Consider the following 18,954-nt stretch of genomic DNA (forward strand, 5'->3'; position numbering starts at 1 on the left):
CAGTGAAGTGTATGAATAGATGTTTTAGGATGGTGGAGTTAACCAAGGAAATGTTAGCATGACATATAACTTGGTGTCAGCCAGACTCCAAACGACTGGATGTGTGAGGTTACTGTGGAAACAGTTTGTTTTTGTTTTCATTTTAGGCGACTGCCGTCTGTGGTCAAAGTCCTTTTGGGTTGTTCTTAGTTTCTTATTTTTCTCTCTCTCACATTTTATCCATTGCTGATGCCACTGTCGAACTTTAACCCACATAAAACGGTGAACAGATTGGAAAAGTGAGGCCATTGCTGACTCACTGTAAATCGTCAGGAAACGCTTCAGCCTCGTTCACAGTTGTGTCCATGACTGATCTGACTTGCTTAGTTTTCCTTTCCTCTGTGGTCTTAGATTGGCCGTATCCTCCATTACAGCTTTATTAGATTATGTGTTTTCATTGAGGACTCGCCCTTGTGCTCACTATAACACTTTTTTTGGTTTTTAAGAGCTTAAAACTGAACATGCTACAAACAATGGTAGTTTAAGGTGGTTTAGCTGGTCTCCCAGCGTGATTAAGCTAGTGTTTAGCTGTACGATTGGCCTTAAACTTGTAGCTGTGTTACAGAATATGGAAACTTTTTATATCCAATCTAAGATGGTTATTAGTTAGTCCAAGTATTAACAAGTTCAAGCTTCTCATTAGCTAATTCAAAATGGTAAACAAGCAAATGTTTCAAAAAACCACCCTGACCACCATAAGTTGGAATAAACAGCTGTTGCTTGGTTTCTTGCTAATCTCAGATTGTCTACCATGTTCAGAAACACAGCTACTATCTTAAAATGGATTCTCAGATGTTGAAAAAAACAGCATATGCTGGCTAGGTACGTTTTGAAGCACGACTGATGGTTTGAGATGGTTAAAGATGGTCACATGCTGGTCCTTAGCTGGTCCTGAGCAGGAGTTGCTTAGGACCAGCACATGACCAGCTTAAACCAGCTAAGGACCATCTTAAACCAGCAGCAGTGCTTCAAATCATACCTAACCAGCATATGCTGTTTTTTTTTTTTTAACAGGAAAGTGAACGAAAATTGTCAAAAAACTTTGACTTTTAATTTCAAAACAGCACAGTGCAATTTTAGCATATTTTAGCATATTTAGCACCTGCTTACAGGACTGCTAGTAACGCATGTTTTTGCACTGAGATACTTTTGCGCAACTATTTAGTAAATTCTCCACTTAGGCCAAAACCTATTGAACTATCTATCTAGCATTTCATAGATGGGCCTTAGTGCTGTCTAAATAGGTTTCAATGTATAGCATACAAATACTACATGATACACTAATATTTGCAGTATTTATAGGCTGATAGACCCGAAAACCTGTAACGGATACTGTAACTGCATATAGGATATCCAGTGCTTGTATTACAACTTATTATTGAACTACTCTATTCCAAACAGCTGCTTTAATATAGAATAGCGCTGTTAGCTATGTGCAGCTCAAAGCTGACTAGATATATTACAGCTGTCCTACATTAGCTTGGGCCCTTCCCAACTTCATAGACCACAGACAATAAATAGGATAATGTAAAACTAGCAACCAGAAGGTCTTACACCCGGTTATTACACACATGAGAAGGCACACAGCTGAATTCATGCTTACGTATCTCAGGATAGCATAGCTTACTCAGATGCTATACTCCAAAGTTGTGTATTTTATAGAAAAGGACATCCGTTGAAGGCTGTCTGTTGTTGCCAAAGGCAATAACTTGTGGAAAAGCTGTTCTAAAGAATGAAAAAACCTCTCAAATGCACAGCTCATGAAGAACGGATATTGCTAGCTCATTAGGGTACTGCGTTTTCATAACCTTCTGAGCAAACAAACAAGAGTAATCCAATATAGCAGATGAATTTAATTGGAGCTTTGCTCTTCACAAGGGGTATGTGTATGTGGTTTTTAGAGGAAAATAAGCAGCGTTTAGTCAAAGGGGAAAACTCCAAACTCTTTGGTCTTGAGCTGGGTAAAAATATTTTTCTCTGACTTTTTTTGTCTGGCTTGGATTCATTTAGCTGCTAATTGTTGTGAGAAATGTTGGTGACTGCAGTGACAGGCCCACCCGCACTGCAACCAACGTAACGTAAGACCAATGTTCTCACTAACACATCTGTTTAAAGAGCCTGATGGTCTTTGTAGCTTATTGGAAACAGTTTGTCAGTGTCATAATCAAAGTAATTCATGAGGTGCCTTGTTTGTTGTGGTCTTTCTTTTGTGTAAGAAACCTTTTCAGGAAGAACAGGACTTGATTATATGGGTATTTGATTGGATTGTGTAGGGATGAAACGTGGTAGGCTATGCTAATATTAGAGGCGCTTGCTGAGGCAATTTGAATTAACATATTTGCGCTAAAGCACACTGAAGTATCTAAGGAAACTGCAGTCTTGACCAGTGTCTATGCTATTTCTGGACTAGAAATGATCAGTGATTAAAATGTGTTTGTAATGATCAGTCTTACAGTTGGCTTTTATGTTTATTGAAACACATCAAGCAGGTTATTTCCTCTTTAATTATGCGCATACAGTATGGAGCATATTTGGCTCACTGAAGAAAGAATTGAGCCAGTAAAAATGACAGTATCCACAGACAGCTCATTCTTTCTTTAAATAAGGCACATAATCCGCTCCTCTCATGTAGTGAATACTCACTACATTTGCTGCTCAAATGCATTTACTCCTGACAGCTAAAAAGCACAAACCAACAAACAAGTCTGTCTCACATTGGTCCTAACAAAGTGCTTCCACCTTTCAAGGTGAGCCGTGTGTTCGGATGCTGTTTGGATGCAGCATGAGGTGTCTGGGGTCATTATTTATTCACTTAGGATAGCTGTGGTGAAAACAGCAGGGCAATTCTCCCACAAGCATTCATTATTGATGCGCGTGCACACAGCTGCATTGTTCTGCCCTCCTGCTGCACTTTATATGCCCCCACTGTTAACCCTTTGATCCGTCTGTCTGACTGTCTGTCTACCCATCTGTCCTCAAGGACACTGGTGCTGGAAATAGCTTCTGTGTGATTATTGCAAAAAAAAAAAAAAAGGTTTTGCATAAAATGTATGGACGTTGTGATGTTTACTCTTCATGATATGGAAATTTGCAATAGTTTTAAAAGGTGTTTCCGGTGTTAATTTACACATATTTTATATCTCCAGATGAAAAGTTCCTGTATATTCAAGTCAGTATTTCGTTATGTCATATACTGAATGATTTAATTTTATTCAATTTTTAGTGTTGAAAAGAGTATGTGTGTTTGTGCGCGTGTGTGGTATTTCATATTAAGTTTATATTTGCATTTGGACCGGAAAAGTCGCCACCTAGCAACACCCTTGCACCCACAACCAGCACCATTTTAGATATGATACATATTAAGTTTTTAGTTGTCTTGCCTTTTGGACATTTTAATGTAAATGTGGGCTTTAAAATTGGGTTCACATGACTTGGACCAGAAAGTAACCACCTAGCAACCACATGGCAACATGCTTTATATGATACATATCATATTAAGTTTTATGCGGATTTTTGGATCTTTTAACTGTGTGGGCTTTAAAATTGGATACCATTGACTTGGATCAGAAAGTAACCACCTAGCAACACCCTATCCACCACATAGCAACATTCTGTCAACATAATGGCAGCGAGTTATGTTGTTTTCTTCACACAAAATTATATATTGTCCATATACTTCTATTCAAACTTTTTTTTCTTTTGCTTATTTTAGCCGATAAAATCCTTGCACATTTGCATGCTTGTAATCTATCCACCCTACCTCCCAATCATGTCTGTATTTAAAGTTCATCCTCTGTGCTTAATCAAAGGTTAACCTAACGACTGCCCTGCCTGAGCTTGACCCATTGATCTTATAGGCTGCTGAACATGGCACTCGACAGTCGCTATGGCAACCGATGTTGAGCTGTCCCCCCGAAGAGTGAAGATTGAAGACCTATCAAGACCTTTTCCCTCAAGTTTGCTTCCTTTGTCAACATCCTTTCATTGAATAGCATTGTCAGAGATCCCATAAAATGTCTTTTATCGTCATCCTGTCTAAATGTGTAAATATCGCTTTCTTGAATACTGTTTAGTGGGTAGGCATGTTGTGTGGCTTGCCTTGGTTGCAGTGACATGGCCTTTGTTTGAAGGATGCCCTCCATCTGCCTCCTTTAACATCTCTAATAAAAGGGTGCAGTGTCAATACCTACATTTGCAGCACAGTTGTGTCTTCAGGCTTCCACCGCAGGTTACATACTGAATCATTTATGTGGGTGAAAAGGCTGTCTGAACATCCGATCCAATCCTTGGGCCTTTTTCCAATAGACGAGCTTTGAGCATTCCCTACATTTTTAGTACTTCAGAACTCAGAATTGGGAGAGTCATTGTCATCAGTCCAAGAATTGCTTGATTTCTTTACTGGTTACTATCTATTGATCTGTTTCCACGCAGTTATACAGGTCATGTGGTGGGGAATGGACTGCAAGCCCAGAGACACACCCCAGAGATAAAAACGTCAGAAGTGTTAGATCCAATCCTTGTCAACATTAAGGAAAAGCTAGAGCGCTTCAACCAGGTAGGTCCAAAAAAACCCCATCAGAACATCCATCCTTCCACATTTTGACCCAAAACATAGGTTTCTAACCCCTAACTCTGACCCTCTTACCTTAAGCTTAACAAAATCGTTGTTTTCACAATAAGTTTGGTGAGATATTGGGGACAGCTTTGAGGAATTTGTACGAGACTGTTTGGGCATAACCAGCTTGATTGTGTAGAGCGAACATGCATTGTGCGATTTCTGATAATCAGTACGTTCTGAGGTCTTGTTCTCTGACACCAAATCAGTTGAATTGACTTGTAAAATTTCTTGATTGTCCAAAATGTTCAGGTAAGGTTAAAGATGGTGGGAGCTCGTAATAACATAATGCAAGCTTACAAGCTTTAACAATTTTACACCTGATTTCCTTTGAAGCAAAAAATCAATTGAATCAATTTATTTGGGACAAATCAATTGAACTACAAGTTAAAATCATGCATGTACACCCCAATCTTTAGTGACAAGCTTTACAATGAATCTTAGGTAAGATCTGACAGGGTGTAAAGTTTTGGGACAGAGTTCTGCAGTACAACTTCATACAACGCTCCTACAACAACTGTCTACCGAGGAACCAATGAGTGCACAACAAATGCTTGTTTGGGTTTTTCGTGCTAATTTGCTTGTCAGTGAGGATGTCAAAACACACAAATGATAAGTCAATGCTGTCTGTCGTGACTTAAGTTTGCTAAGATGAACTATATATCCTAAAGTTAAAGAACATTAATACTCTGTTTCATCTTTAACCAAAGTTCATATCGTACAATCGGATAAATAGCAATCAAATAGAAAAAAATACAGATATGGCTTGCGTGTTTTCTTTTTTATAAAATGTCCATGAATGTTGCTTTGTGGCTAGTAAAAAAAAAAAGGCATTAAGAACCACCAGAATCGCTAGTTTCAAGCTTGCCCCACCAAACAAAAATAGTCCAACTCAATGCCAGCGCACATGTCAAGAGTGGTGAGATGTTGTCATTACTCCAGGGTTTGCTCTGTGATCAGACTGCAGCAAGATCAGACCCAGCATCCTCAGCGGGAGTGTTGAAGACCTCCTTGGCATGACGACAAAGTCTGTCGCTACTGCAGCTGCGTTTGGGAGGGGATGGAGGGCAGCTCAGTTGGCCCTCTTTATTCCATTAAAACCAGAAGTTTTGGTTCCAAAATTATGTCCAAACCCGATCCAGCCCTGGCCACATTGCTTTGCTGTGAGAACTTGCGTCACTAGACATATCAAGAGAGCTGGGAAAGTACGGTAGATTTGTGTCAGGGGATGAGGAGTAGGTCACTTTGAACTTCTTGTGAACTATTTCCATTATTTCCTTAGGTCTCCAGCCCCTGGTGAGGTCTATTTTGCTTGACCTGTGGTAGTTTTTAGCAGCTGATTGGTATTTAATTAACCTATCTGGTGTAAAACCTGATAGATAAAATACTTCACTGGTGTACAACTAATGGTAATGCATATAAAACCTTGAGATGACTCTTGCAGATGAAATCAGGCATTGATTGGATCTTGAAAAGTGGGCATGAAGGAATAGAGACTTGGACGTGTTTTGGTGGATGGGTTGGAAAATTTACTAAAAACATAGTTTTCTTGCTATATAGGAGTAAAAGTATTGTGCTAGCATGTTATTTTAAATTCAGCCATATTCTATGCAAGTATGTAAATGCAGATGCTTCTAAGTTTGCCTACTTGATTTTATGCTAGCTCATAATTCCGTGTCAGAAACGATACACCTATTTCAATAGTTCTGTATTTTGAATGCTCTATAGAAAATATAAACATCTAATATTCATCATACTTACAGGTTGTGATTCAGTGGGGCAGCTGGTCCAAATAAACAGGATACTGATGCATCTTTTAAGAGCAAGCGTTTTGTGAATCCCGCGTTGAATTCCCTGAGATCAGAGAATCAGTCGTCAGTAGAATGACGTGTTTGAGGACGGGTCAAGTTGTTCGCAGCCGGCCAACGTAGAACATAGGAAGTGGGATTTGAATTACTAACGACTCGTTTCAGCTGTTCAGAGTCGATTCTTTATTTCTGGAGACAATAACGTTATTTAATTTAATGGCTAAGATTTTTTAACACTATCGCCCCCTTGAGTACACTGCAAAAAAAAAATAGTTCTTGAGTTTTTTTATTATCCATTTATTTTTCTTGTTTTACAAGTAAAAAAACATTTTCAGTATCTTTAAAAAAAAATTATTTTAAAAGAAACACTGCATATGATATAAAGACTTGTTTTCATAGATTATGTCTTGAATTATGTGTATTTTCTTTCTTTTTTCCAAAAAAAAATTAAATAATTAAATCTTCCAGCGCAGTAAGACAAAACCCACTTGTATAGACTCATTTTATGAAAAACAAGTCTTAATATTTTAGACATAATTTCCTTTCAAGTAAATTAATCTTGTTTTAAGGATCTTTAGATATTTTAACTGGAAGATTACACAGCACTTTGAACAGCACTTTTCAAGTAAAAACCAAAGCCTTAGTCCAGTCCATCTCTGATCAAGGCTCATTGACAAATTAATATTGCAATGCTGTGTCCCAAGAGTGAGTCATCTAGCGCTATAGGGAAGATTTATGCGTCTCATGGTTGAGTTTGCATCAAAGGTCGTCATTATTTTTTTCTCTGAATCTTCTGTGCATCCTTAGCTTTGAGCAGACCGTGTGATGTACTCTTTGCATAAAGCTAAGTAATTTATGAGGCCTCTCTGCAAAAATGGCAAATGAAGAAAACCCCAGGCTTGACTTACGCAGCTCTATAAGCCGAGATGTGTCAGGGGGGGATGCTAATGAGTATGAATGCCTTCATAACCCACTATCTAATGTAAGCATACATCAACACACAAACACTAACAACACATATAACACATACAAGTGGATTTGTGCATCATATTTCAATGCAATCTGAAGACATCCAAGTCCGTGTTGTTCAGTAATTGTTATGGATAATTCACCGATAGATTTTTGCAGGATATTTTTGCCATACACACTAAAAAATAATGGTTCTTCAGCGGTTCTTCAGGGGTTCTTTACGGTGGATATGGTGCTATATAGCACCACTACCATTTAAAGAACCTGTTAAGCCCAGTTTGGTTCTTCAGTGGTTCTTCAGCGGTTCTTTGCGGTGGATATGGTGCTATATGGCACCACTAACATGCAAATAACCTGTTAAGCCCCTAATTCTTAGTGATATTAGTTCTCTAATATCCTAAGTGTCTTAGCTTTAGTTGGTGATAGGATTAGAAAAAAATGACATTAAAATACAGTGATTTTCCTGAACACAAGGCACATATCCAAGGCCTCCACACAAGACTTTTTGGACCACAGAAACTTTTTTTGGTGTGGATGTGAAGTCAGATATATACCGAAATTATTGTCACAAACTTCAATAAAAACGTATATTCATATTCATCAATTGCTTTTTGTTATGAGTGAGGAGAGAAGTTATGTTTAAAAATCGTGTTTCAATTTCTACTTACAAAATGTGAAAATGTGTCAAGAATTTTTTTAAGTTCAATAAAAGAAATAATAAAAAAAATCATATATAATATAAACCATAAACTGTATATAATATATAATATAAACCATAGACTGTATATAAACCTATGCGAGTATGCGCCGAATAGTGTGCACTGTGCAGTTCAGGTGCACGTGAGCGAGGGCGAGCGCCGCATTCCTCAAACTGGACCGTTGGACTCGACGTCAATCAAAACCAGGACGACGACGAACGGGACGAAACACATTTCTAAAAAGAGACAGAAGATATCTTTCGAGGTGAGTGTCATAGCGCATACTGCGACTGAAATATACAATTAACGTTAGGTTACTTGTCAGGGGAAACTTTTCATTGTATTTTTTGCAAAAGTTTTACCGTGTTTTGTGTGACATTAATGCTAAGTTTAGTATCAATCTAATGTTAGCTGACTGAGGAGCCTGACCAACCGTGTTGGGCTAAATAAATATGTTGTTTCACAAAACACTGAACTGTATGTTAAGTTAAGTAACTTAAGTGTAAGTTAACTGGGGTCGTTCTTTTCTTGACTTTCTCCAGATATAACTACGTTATAACACTACCGTTTAATATCTTTTCAAATCACTAATAGCGATGGTCTAATTCCCCCAGTGGCGGGCTTTATAGCTAGCTGCATCATTACCATGGATACTGTGTAGTCTTACCCTATTCACATGTAACGTTAGTGTCTCGCCTGCTAGTGTTGAGTACATTTAAAGGATTAAGTTAGTTCACCTCAAAATGAAAATGTCCTGATAATTTACTAACCCTGATGTCATTCAAGATATCCATGTCTTTATTTCTTCAGTGCAAAACAAATAAAAAAAAAATTGAGGGATACACATTCAGACTTTAATGGCAACCAACTATCCCAATGTTCAAATAAGGTTCAAATGTCCGTGTCAAATCATAAAATACTGTCAACATGCACAAAATATTTAAATAATTAATGTTTGTCATCACTAGGCTGCTGTTGATAGGTCTATAAGTTACTCTATAAGCTTACATTCATCCTAGTGTTGTACTTTGTTTGTTTTGTTATTTTCTTTCTTTCTTCAGGTTATGACAGACTTCACGGGTTGGACTTCTGTCCAAGTTTGCCAGTGGTTGAAAGATATTGACTTGGGGGAATTCTGTGAAAGGATGGCGATGATAAAAATCTACCAGAGAAATTTTGTGTCTAACCACAGCACAGAGGAGATTATCTCTGAGTTTCCATGTTTCAGACTGGCCAAAATGGTAAGTACAGTAGTGTATTAATTGCCTCCTTAGTTATGACTTATGACTAACGAGTTATGACTATGTCTTTTTTACTTTTCCTTCATCTTTAACATAAGCTCCTTTGGGATCTGAGAGACCGTACCAACGTTGATGTGGACCAACAGATTCTCTCTCAGCCTCTCGGTAATGGCATCTAAAGTCCTTCAAGTTTCACAGAGTCCCCTGATGGAGAAGTTCAGTCGTGTGGGTTGATGACTGTGAAGATGGCAGACTGAAAAAAAAGGTAATTAAATCTGCACTACTTAGATTTTCTGTGTATCACTGACTGACACCCATATCTGCCTGAGATCATACATTTCTGCATGTATCTGTCTTGTGTAATAATAAGACTAATTTCTAGTTTATTAAAGGTAGTAATAATTACTGTCTTAGTAATTAATTGAAAAACAAAGAAAACTTATTAGATAAAAGCATCCACCATGTTATGTTAACCTAATTCTTGTTTTGTTTAAAGGACTACAGTTGGAAGCAAGCTATTCTGCTCTTGCCTGCACTGTTTAAGGAGGACCCGGGGTTGCTGTTTGAAGTTGAGGTTCATTACTGAGGAGAGTGAGGACATCTCAATGGCACTGGGCCTCATCCTTTGTATATATTTTCTGTTTGGGATCCAATATCCTAAAGGACTGAAAAAGACACTGACCTTCCTGGAGTGCGTTGTCTTAAAAATGAAGGATGCAGCCGGACTTCCTGTCACAATTAAAAGAGTTGTACAACTCAATCTGTGCATAGAGTCTCTCTCTCTCTCTCTCTCTCTCTCTCTCTCTCTCTCTCTCTCTCTTCTCTTTCTGGGGCCTATTCCAATTTCTATTTTTTTTCCTTCTATTTTTTTCTAACTCCTTTAGCCAGTGTTGTTAATGTTAAAAAGCACGGATTATATTTGCAACTAAAAGAAATGAATTAAACTATTTTTAAAAGTTTAATGTATTTTGTTTATCAGTAAGCTTTTAGTACAGGATTTTGAATCTTTCAATCCACGATTTGGTATAAAAGCGTCATTTAGAAGCATATTGACTCAAACATTGTAGTATATAGCATGATAATGGCCTACTACCTAAAAAAAAAGGTTCTATAAAGCACCATTTGACAAATGTGCTATAAAGCTTAAGTCCCATTAATGCCAAAAGAGGTTCCCCTATAACGAGCCAAAGAACCACTGTTGAGCACCATTTTTGTTGAAGAAATTGTAAACAATCAAGGTGCTTTATGGCACCTCTTATGGTTCTACATAGCACCATTTGACAAAGGTGCTGTACAGCACCTTTAAAGATAAGTGCTATATGGCACTTAAAGTGGTTCCCCTATGATTACGAGCCAAAGAACCACCTTTATTGCCACTTAACACCCCTCATTATCAAAGTGAACAGCAACAAATGTCAAGTGCCAAAATAGTTCAAAAAAATACTACAAAAGCACCATAACAGTAGTCAACATGACTTGTGTGCTATATTTTGAACCTTGTGAAGTCATATGATAAAATTTGCAAGGAAATTCACTTAAATCTAATCCCCCATGTAGCTCTTAACTCTTTCCCTGCCAGCATTTTTGAAAAAAGTTGCCGGCCACCACCAGCGATTTAGATGATTTTCACTCAAATTTGATGGCCTCCGGTATATTTTGCTGTATGATTATTTGAATATGCAATAGCATTATGCAGTTTTCATTTATATGCTGTCTATTGCTGATGATCGCATTATTTTTAATATGCATCTGTTTACATAAGAGATCGCTTGTTTCTTCATCTTGTTGACGTGTGTTTTTGTTCAGGAGGTTTTGTACTCATTTGGTGTAATAGCGCCCCCTAGTGTATAACAGTGAAAACACAAAAAGCCATAAAAACCATAGACTGTAAAAAAATATGGACGTAGTGTCCGTGACGTCCCCCCATAGACTCCTCCAATAGCGGTGTTGAAGCTCAAAATGTGCAGAGCGGGCCGTCGCCATCTTGGCAGCGCGTCACCGCGCGACTCTCCCGGAAAATCGAAACTGGGCAAAAAGGCGGGAGCTGGTTGCTGAAGCCACGCCCACCTAGCGCGAGGCCATCACCAGCAGCGTCAATCCACCTGTCACTCAAGTGGCCACGCCCTTAATTATGCAGAACTTTAAGGCTTAATATAATTTAAACGGATGAGTTATAAAAAAAAACTCACCCCCCTCACAGTTGTCACAAAGGGCAAAATTAGCAATATAGACCAAAATCATTTTTTTGAACCAGGCTGTAAACATGTGTTTTTTTCTGCTGTAAAGTTGGGCATTTTAACATGGGGAGTCTATGAGACTGACTCCCTTTTGCAGCCAGCCTCAAGCGGGTCAGTCGATGAATTGCAGTTTTAGTCACTTCCTTATTGGCTTCACGAGAGAGAGCGGGAGGTTGCCGCTCGGTAAAACTCATCTTTGGGCGGGGAAGCGTTGTCTTCCAAAAGACGAGATAACTCGTCAATTGCGGGGCCCTGGAAAGAGTTAAAAGTTCTACATTGTGCATATTTGACCTAGAATGTTGCATTTGCTTACAAAACAAATGTCAAAATCAGTGGAATTTTTGCGTCAATATCAAATTTTAAACAACGCATAAAAGGTACCATTTATTATGATATTAAAAGAAAATGCTAAAATGTGAGTATCTGTAAATAACGACTACAATTTCGGAAAAGAATCCTGTAAAATCTTCAGAATTCTACTTTTGCATTCCAAGTAAAAATATATCGCAAAAAAAAACCGAAACGATACAATAGTGAGTAAATAAAAGGAGAATTTTAACTTTAGATTGTTTTTTTAATCAATTTAAATTTATAAGCTAAATAATCAAAAACGAAACATAAACAAATAAAAATGACTAAAGCACATAACAAAAATACTAAAATTCTAAAATTCAACAACACTGAAAATATAAAAATAAAAGCTAATTAAAAAACTAATAATATAATAGTATGTAAATAATGATGATTTTAATTTTCACTTTAACGAGGCAGCAGCTGTAATTCCTTTGCAATACTGTGCGGGTGTTTATTGGTCTTTTTTTCTGCCCCCTGCCAAACGTGCCTCGGTATAATTTTCCTTTGACCATTAGAGGTGTATCTCAGTCCAATTGATGAGCCTGTTGTCAAGGAGACACAGTTTGGCAACAAAGACCCCCAACGCATCCTATCGATCCGTTTACATGAATGGGGTCTCAAACCTGCCCCAGATATTAGGGAATTTGTTTCCCAAATGACTCAGAAAATCCTGCTGGAGGAAAACAATCTTTTTGGAGACGTAATGAAAACTGACCATGGAGAGCTCTGAATATTAATGTACATGCAAACATGTAATGTTTGATCAATCGCTTTTTAGGAAGATTTTAGTATATGTGCCCTATTTTGCACTGCAGTTGATTGCATAAGAAGTGGATGCGCTCTGGAGTTCAAATTTTATATAAAATCATGATGTCAACTGGGAAATGTAACTTTTAATATTCTCACTCGATATAATCCTGAAACAGGTTTTTGTTTTAGCCAATCAGAAACGCTTTGTGCCTGTCAATTACAATTTTAGGTTGCTGACAGGTCTTTTAGGGGGCGGGGTTTAGGAGAGGAAGTGGAGAAAATGCCCACTTTTTAACAATCCAGTCAATATCAGATGAATAAAAAGTCAAGCCCTGCCCTTCATTGTTTTCTCTTTTCACTCAGAAATATCAGTAAAATAGGTTTCAAATGCATTTTATGTCAATTTTTACTTGATTTAAAAAATGTAAATAAAATGAAGACAGAAACTTCACTGAAAATTACTGAGGTATTTTAATAAAACCATGTCAGTTGAATACTAATAATATTGGCTTATGACTCAGCGTGGAGGATGAGAGGTCTTTCTTTAATTGTTTCTTCTCTTACCACAAACAAAACAATTAAAAATTTAATGTACAGCTTAATTGAATAATGAACCAGACAGGAGAAGAAAAAAAAAACACTAATAATTATGTAGCTATTTTATCTAAATAGAAAGGGGGCGTATGCGCTGGAAGAGGACAGTCTGTTCTGTCTGTTGTTGCTATGGTGTTCGCCTGATGCATGGCATAATACATTAAACGGCGGTTAATTAACAGTCCCCTGGGGGACGTTTTCCACAAATTCGCTGTGGAATTTAATTGCGTTGTGTTCCTCCGTCTGGGAGAAACAGAATGCAATTGCAAGGAAATTTAATTCAAAGTGTGCTTGAATATAGTCAATGAAATCTGGCAATATTCTTCATTGTTCAACATTTTCCTATATATAAATCTGTTTTTTTTTTTTTTTTTTTTTGTACGATATATAATTACCATATTGGTCTAGATTTTGACCTAGTGTTTTAAAATAATAATAATAATTATTATTATTATTCAATAAATTATGAATTATTGAAATTGTAAGAATTTATTTTTTTTTGCTTAAATCTACATTTTTATTTGTGTGTGACTATATATGTAAACATATACATGTTTATGTGTAAATTAAGTATTTTGACTAATTATTTAAAAAAAAATAAAAAATCATACTGTACATTATAAGTTGCAGTGCCTATAATTATTAATTTAAATTTCTAGTGTTTTATTTTAAATGTTTTAATACAAAAATAGTAGAAAATTATTAGCCATAAAATGAAAATACTGTAATTATCTTATTGGCATGAAATAAGGAAAAAGTTTTTTGGTCGCTTAGTTTCTGCTTTTATCTTGTCACATTTGGTTGCCCCATCCAGAATGAAATCTCATTGGTCCAATTGCTCCACTGAATATTAAACATGAGTGTTGTTCTGATTGGCTATGATTGTGTCACATCTTCTATGAAGTTGTTTTGCACTTCTCTGTGCTTAAAAAAAAATAGAAAGTGAGACAGAATATGAGATCAGAAACAATAGGGGAGCCAAAAACTAACTTAATTAAGATGTTATGAATTATGCACTCTTGCTATTCCCAGAGCTGTTTTTCTAAACAGTTCTGAAATGCCCCGCAACTGCACGTGTTTAATATTCTCTCGCTGTAAAAATGGAATTTGCACTTGAGTGGATCCATGTTTAGAGTGCTGGAATGCTGCTGTTATGAGCCTTGACGTCTTGCCTGGGAGCCTTTGTAGGAACACACGGGGCTATTTGGACATGATGGGTGATCACCACTCACTTACTCACTTCAGAGGGAATCATTTCGGTAGAATTCCACTCTTACAGCTTGTGAATTTGAGAACAGAGCCACTGTTGTTAGCTTTGCACCAACTGCAGCTTGTATCAGATTGGTCATTGCTAGGGAAAAAAGGGAATAGTATAGTGTTAAAGCTTTATAATAACTTCTGATTTGTATTTATAAACATTGCAAATAAACTAGTAATATAAGATAGGTAAATATGTCATATATGTCTGCTGTTTTGTTCCAGGAGATGTGGGGAGAGATGGGTTTGGGAACAGATGGTCGTGAGGATGTGGAGACCAGCAGCGGCGACGCAGCAGAAGGCAGCGGCGAGTGCGATGATGAAGACGGCTGTCAAGGATCGGGCCGCGGCGAAGACGAGACAGGTGAGTTCATTCGTCCCCTGCATCGCAGCTCAAAGACAACTGTCTCTGTGTGTTTACTTGATCTGCAGTTCCCAGGAGAGATGTCAGATTCATGTTGCTTAGAAACCCAGAGCCATTTACTGTCTGGTGTTTGTTTTAGGAGGTCGGTCTCTTCTCGTTATTAACACTGTCGATCACAACACGGCCATTCGGACTGGTTTTGTTGCATTCAAATGGTCTATTCCAGCTCTTGTGTGTCCAGATATCCAGTTCCTTATTTAAATCAGTAAATGTAACTTGCAGTAACTTTAGTAATAGTTCTCAAAGGGCAGTATATAAAAAGTATAAATCAAAGCAAATTTGAATGAAGTTTATTTTAATAACAAACAAGCAATCAAACAAACAAAAACAATTTCCCAGTGTGGTATGAAAAATTAAGTTGTTTTTACTTGTTTTAAAGGGGTCATATGATGCGATTTCAAGTTTTCCTTTCTCTTTGGATTGTTACAAGCTGTTGGTGCATAAAGAAGATCTGTAAAGTTGCAAAGACTAAAGTCTCAAATCCAAATAGATATTCTTTGTAAAAGTTAAGACTCTGCCACGCCCCCCTGAAACAGCTCATTTTAACACGCCCCCACATCTCTACGTCACTATGTGGAAATATGCACGTAATGCTGCCCAAATGTTCACAAAAAAAAAGAAGGCGTGGTTTCAGTAACCGCAGTAAGTGTTGAAGCAGTCATGTCAGGGAGATGCTGTGTGTTTCTAGGAGAAAGCAAACGCACTTTATTTGGCCTTCCGAAAGTAGATGCATTTAGGAAGCTTTAAGATTACTTACAACAGAACAGCAATGCATTTTATGGACGAGTGTTTCGTGAACCTAGGAGAGGAGGTAATTCTGACTTTACTAAGACAATCTGGCGCTTCTGAATCAGCTACCCGTAAGTATGTTTTTTTGATATTATAGTTTAAGTATTTGCTATTCACTGTTCAAATGCAGAGTTTTTCGTGTGTTGTTTGTGTGTGTGTGTGCGCAAGAAAGAAACACATTTTCTCAGTGTGGGAACAGAAATAAACTTTTAAAGCATAAATCAGAGCTAAATTGAATGAGATTTATGAGAGAGAAAGAAAAAAAAAAGAAAGAATGAGAGAAAGAAAGAAGAAACAAAAAAAAGAAAAAAGGTAAGAAAAAAGAACTTGGTTTTTCATCTTTTAAACATAAAATGAAAATTCATGAAAAATGAATCAAGTTTATACAAAAAAGGTTGGCAAGTAAAAACCCCTTTCAAAAGTTCAAAAAACATTCAAAATACATTCTCTGAAAACCAGTCTTGTCTTAAAAAAATTTGCTACTACACAAAATAAACCAATGAGGTTGTTTACTATTTTATTTGTATCATTTTATATTTTATCAATGCATTATAACAAATGACAAAGCCAGATAGGTCTACTTTGGTATTATTTGTGGATCTGTGCTCTGCTGCACTAGCATGCTGGAAGCACTCAGGGATAGGACAAAATAATGGATTTCACCTTATAATAGATTAAAAGCATTTGTGTGTAGCAAGTTATTGCACCATTTTTCAAGGAGCGTCTGCTGTTCCTATAAGTGTGTTTACTCAGGAGTCCAGCCTCGCTGCTACTTCTAGAAGGTCATGCATCTTTTTGTTCACTGGTCTCAGATACGTTTCCACACAGCATCCTGCATTAAAATGTCTAGCTTTGTTTATTGAGTCTGGGTAACAAAGTGCTGATTCAGTTGGCAAAGGCTGTACTTTTGTGATATTATTCTGTACAACCATTCCTTCCCCCTAGTCCTTGATTAAATGTTTTCTTTCTCCAACTATGGGCACTTTTGGCCTTTGAAGTAGTAGAAAATATAGTCATATATAATACACATACACTTATTTATTTACTTATATTTTACCATAATATTATATATATATAATATTGTAAGTCTGTGTCTGGTAAGAGTAAATCCCATACAGTCTAACATTAAATGCATTTGAACAAGTAGTAAACCTACATTTTTTGTTGCAAATAAAAATAGCCCTTGAAGAGTTGAAGAAACACAAAACAAAGAATAAATGACTCTGATCCGGCACCAGTTCCCTTGAACATCTTTTAGAATTTCATGCTGAGATGAAGAAGCCATTGGACAATTTGTCTTTCCCCTGCTGACATTTTTTTCAAAATGAGCTGCTGAGGAGGAATTACAGATGTTTAAGAAAAGTTATAATGTTATGGTTACACTTTTTTTACACTGTACCCCTGCCTAGTGATTTTTTTATCTCTGTTTTTTTTTTTTCCCAACACCAATTTCCCCCACCAAAATGAATTCCCTGGCTCTGTTGTTTTTAAATCCCTCAAACCCTTGAGTTGATGAAAAACTGAATTGCTGAATGACAGTGCATCTCATCCGGGGTCACAGAGGTATAGTTTCCCCTACAGCAACCACAGAGCTGGTCACAATCAATCAATTATTCATTTGGCAGGAAACGGTTCATTAACAGAGACCAGAGCGTTTTATGATACCCACCGCTCCATCTCCCTCGTCTTTCTCTTCATGCCTCAATGTCTCTGTCCAATGATGCTGAGAGATAAGCACGCAGACACAAGACGTGCAGTTTTTCATTGTTTGTTTTCATCAGCGGATGAAACCTCGACTTAATTGACCGTGACTACGACACACACAAATAAGCATTTTTGCTGCAGTTTCACCCAGCCTCGGATGGATGGAGACCAAAGCTGAGGTCTGTTTTTCGGTGTGCTTCCGAAACCATGGCACGGGAATGTTTTTTTTTTTTTTTGCATGCGCCTCCTTTGAGATCCATAAAAATTCCTCATTGATCGATTCCTGCAGAACCCCAGAGATTCAGATCTGAGGCGTTTGCAGTCGCTGTCTGCGCCCAATAATCTTAATAGAGTTCATTGATGATGGAAACTGTTTTAAACTCAAAGCCTGTTTTCTTAAACCGTTTCCCTGGTTACACTCAAAATTATTGTGTTTGGAGTTGAGGTGGGATGCTTAAAATTTGAAGCAAATCTCAGTTTTGTTCATACTTGGGGCTAAGGATTATGGAAATGGGATATGTTGCAGGCCAGACTCGAACCTCATGAGCTCATGTCAGAAGCATGTGGATAGCTTATGCATAATGGCCTTTGTAAACAATTAAATAAATGATGTTTAAAATGGTTTTAGATGGAGTATAGCGTGTCACACCATAGAACACACACACGGGCCGTGGCCAGTTTATCTGTTTTCTTGTTGATTTATTCCACTTTTGTCCCAGTTTTTGTCCTTTCTCATCCGTCAGTAGACCTCTGACTCTGCAGTGATGTGGTGTTTGAAATGTAACTCTATCCAGTTGTTTATGGAACCAGAGTCTGATAAGCACTTGCTGAGGCTGTAAATTCCAGCCAAATGAAATGATATCTTGTCACACCAGTGTGTGTGTGTATGTGTGTGTATGTGTTTACTGTTTGTGTCCCCTAATCTGCAGTGTGTGAGCTTACAAAGTATAGAAAACAAAGCAGGTAACGCATATAGCAGAGAATAGACTGGGCACGCGACTGTTACTTACGTGACTTGCTTGACGTTAAAAATAGTTATTAAGTGCAAAAAAACAACTCCTTGCGGTCTCCCGCTGTCTGCTCTCTGACACACACCTGAAGCAGCCTCTCGGACAGCATGTGATCCCTTCAGTTTTCTTTTGCACCTTATAACTGTCGAACGGTCAAACACACACACAGTTATGTCAGAATGTTCATAATGTCTTAAGTAGGTCTGCACATTTAATTAAAATTGAATCGAAATCATGATTAAATAGTCTGGTTTAGTGCGATTATGATCGGGAAAGGGGTCACTGCCGCCCACAAGGCAATGACTCTAATTTATTTATATTTTCTAATCCATTACAATAATATAGCATTGTGTTTGTAATATTCTAAAGCATAGACCACAATTACTGCTTTACCAATGCCAGATCACAGGTGTAAGTTTGAAATGTTAGGACGATAACCGAAAGGTTGTAGGCTTTGATCCTTGC

At 37.4% G+C, this 18,954-nt stretch overlaps 1 long non-coding RNA gene and 1 pseudogene across 1 annotated transcript; both read left to right on the plus strand.

The window, feature by feature from the left end:
• LOC109047279 overlaps positions 1–18,954 on the plus strand; it is a 41,044-nt pseudogene that overhangs the window by 12,204 nt on the left and 9,886 nt on the right.
• On the plus strand, positions 8,357–9,530 carry LOC122135008. Its single transcript, XR_006153270.1, has 3 exons — positions 8,357–8,394; positions 9,191–9,370; positions 9,469–9,530. It is a non-coding gene; the product is annotated as an uncharacterized LOC122135008 (long non-coding RNA).

Source organism: Cyprinus carpio, chromosome A22 (assembly GCF_018340385.1).
Source record: "Cyprinus carpio isolate SPL01 chromosome A22, ASM1834038v1, whole genome shotgun sequence".
In the NCBI taxonomy this organism is placed as follows: Eukaryota; Metazoa; Chordata; class Actinopteri; order Cypriniformes; family Cyprinidae; genus Cyprinus; species Cyprinus carpio.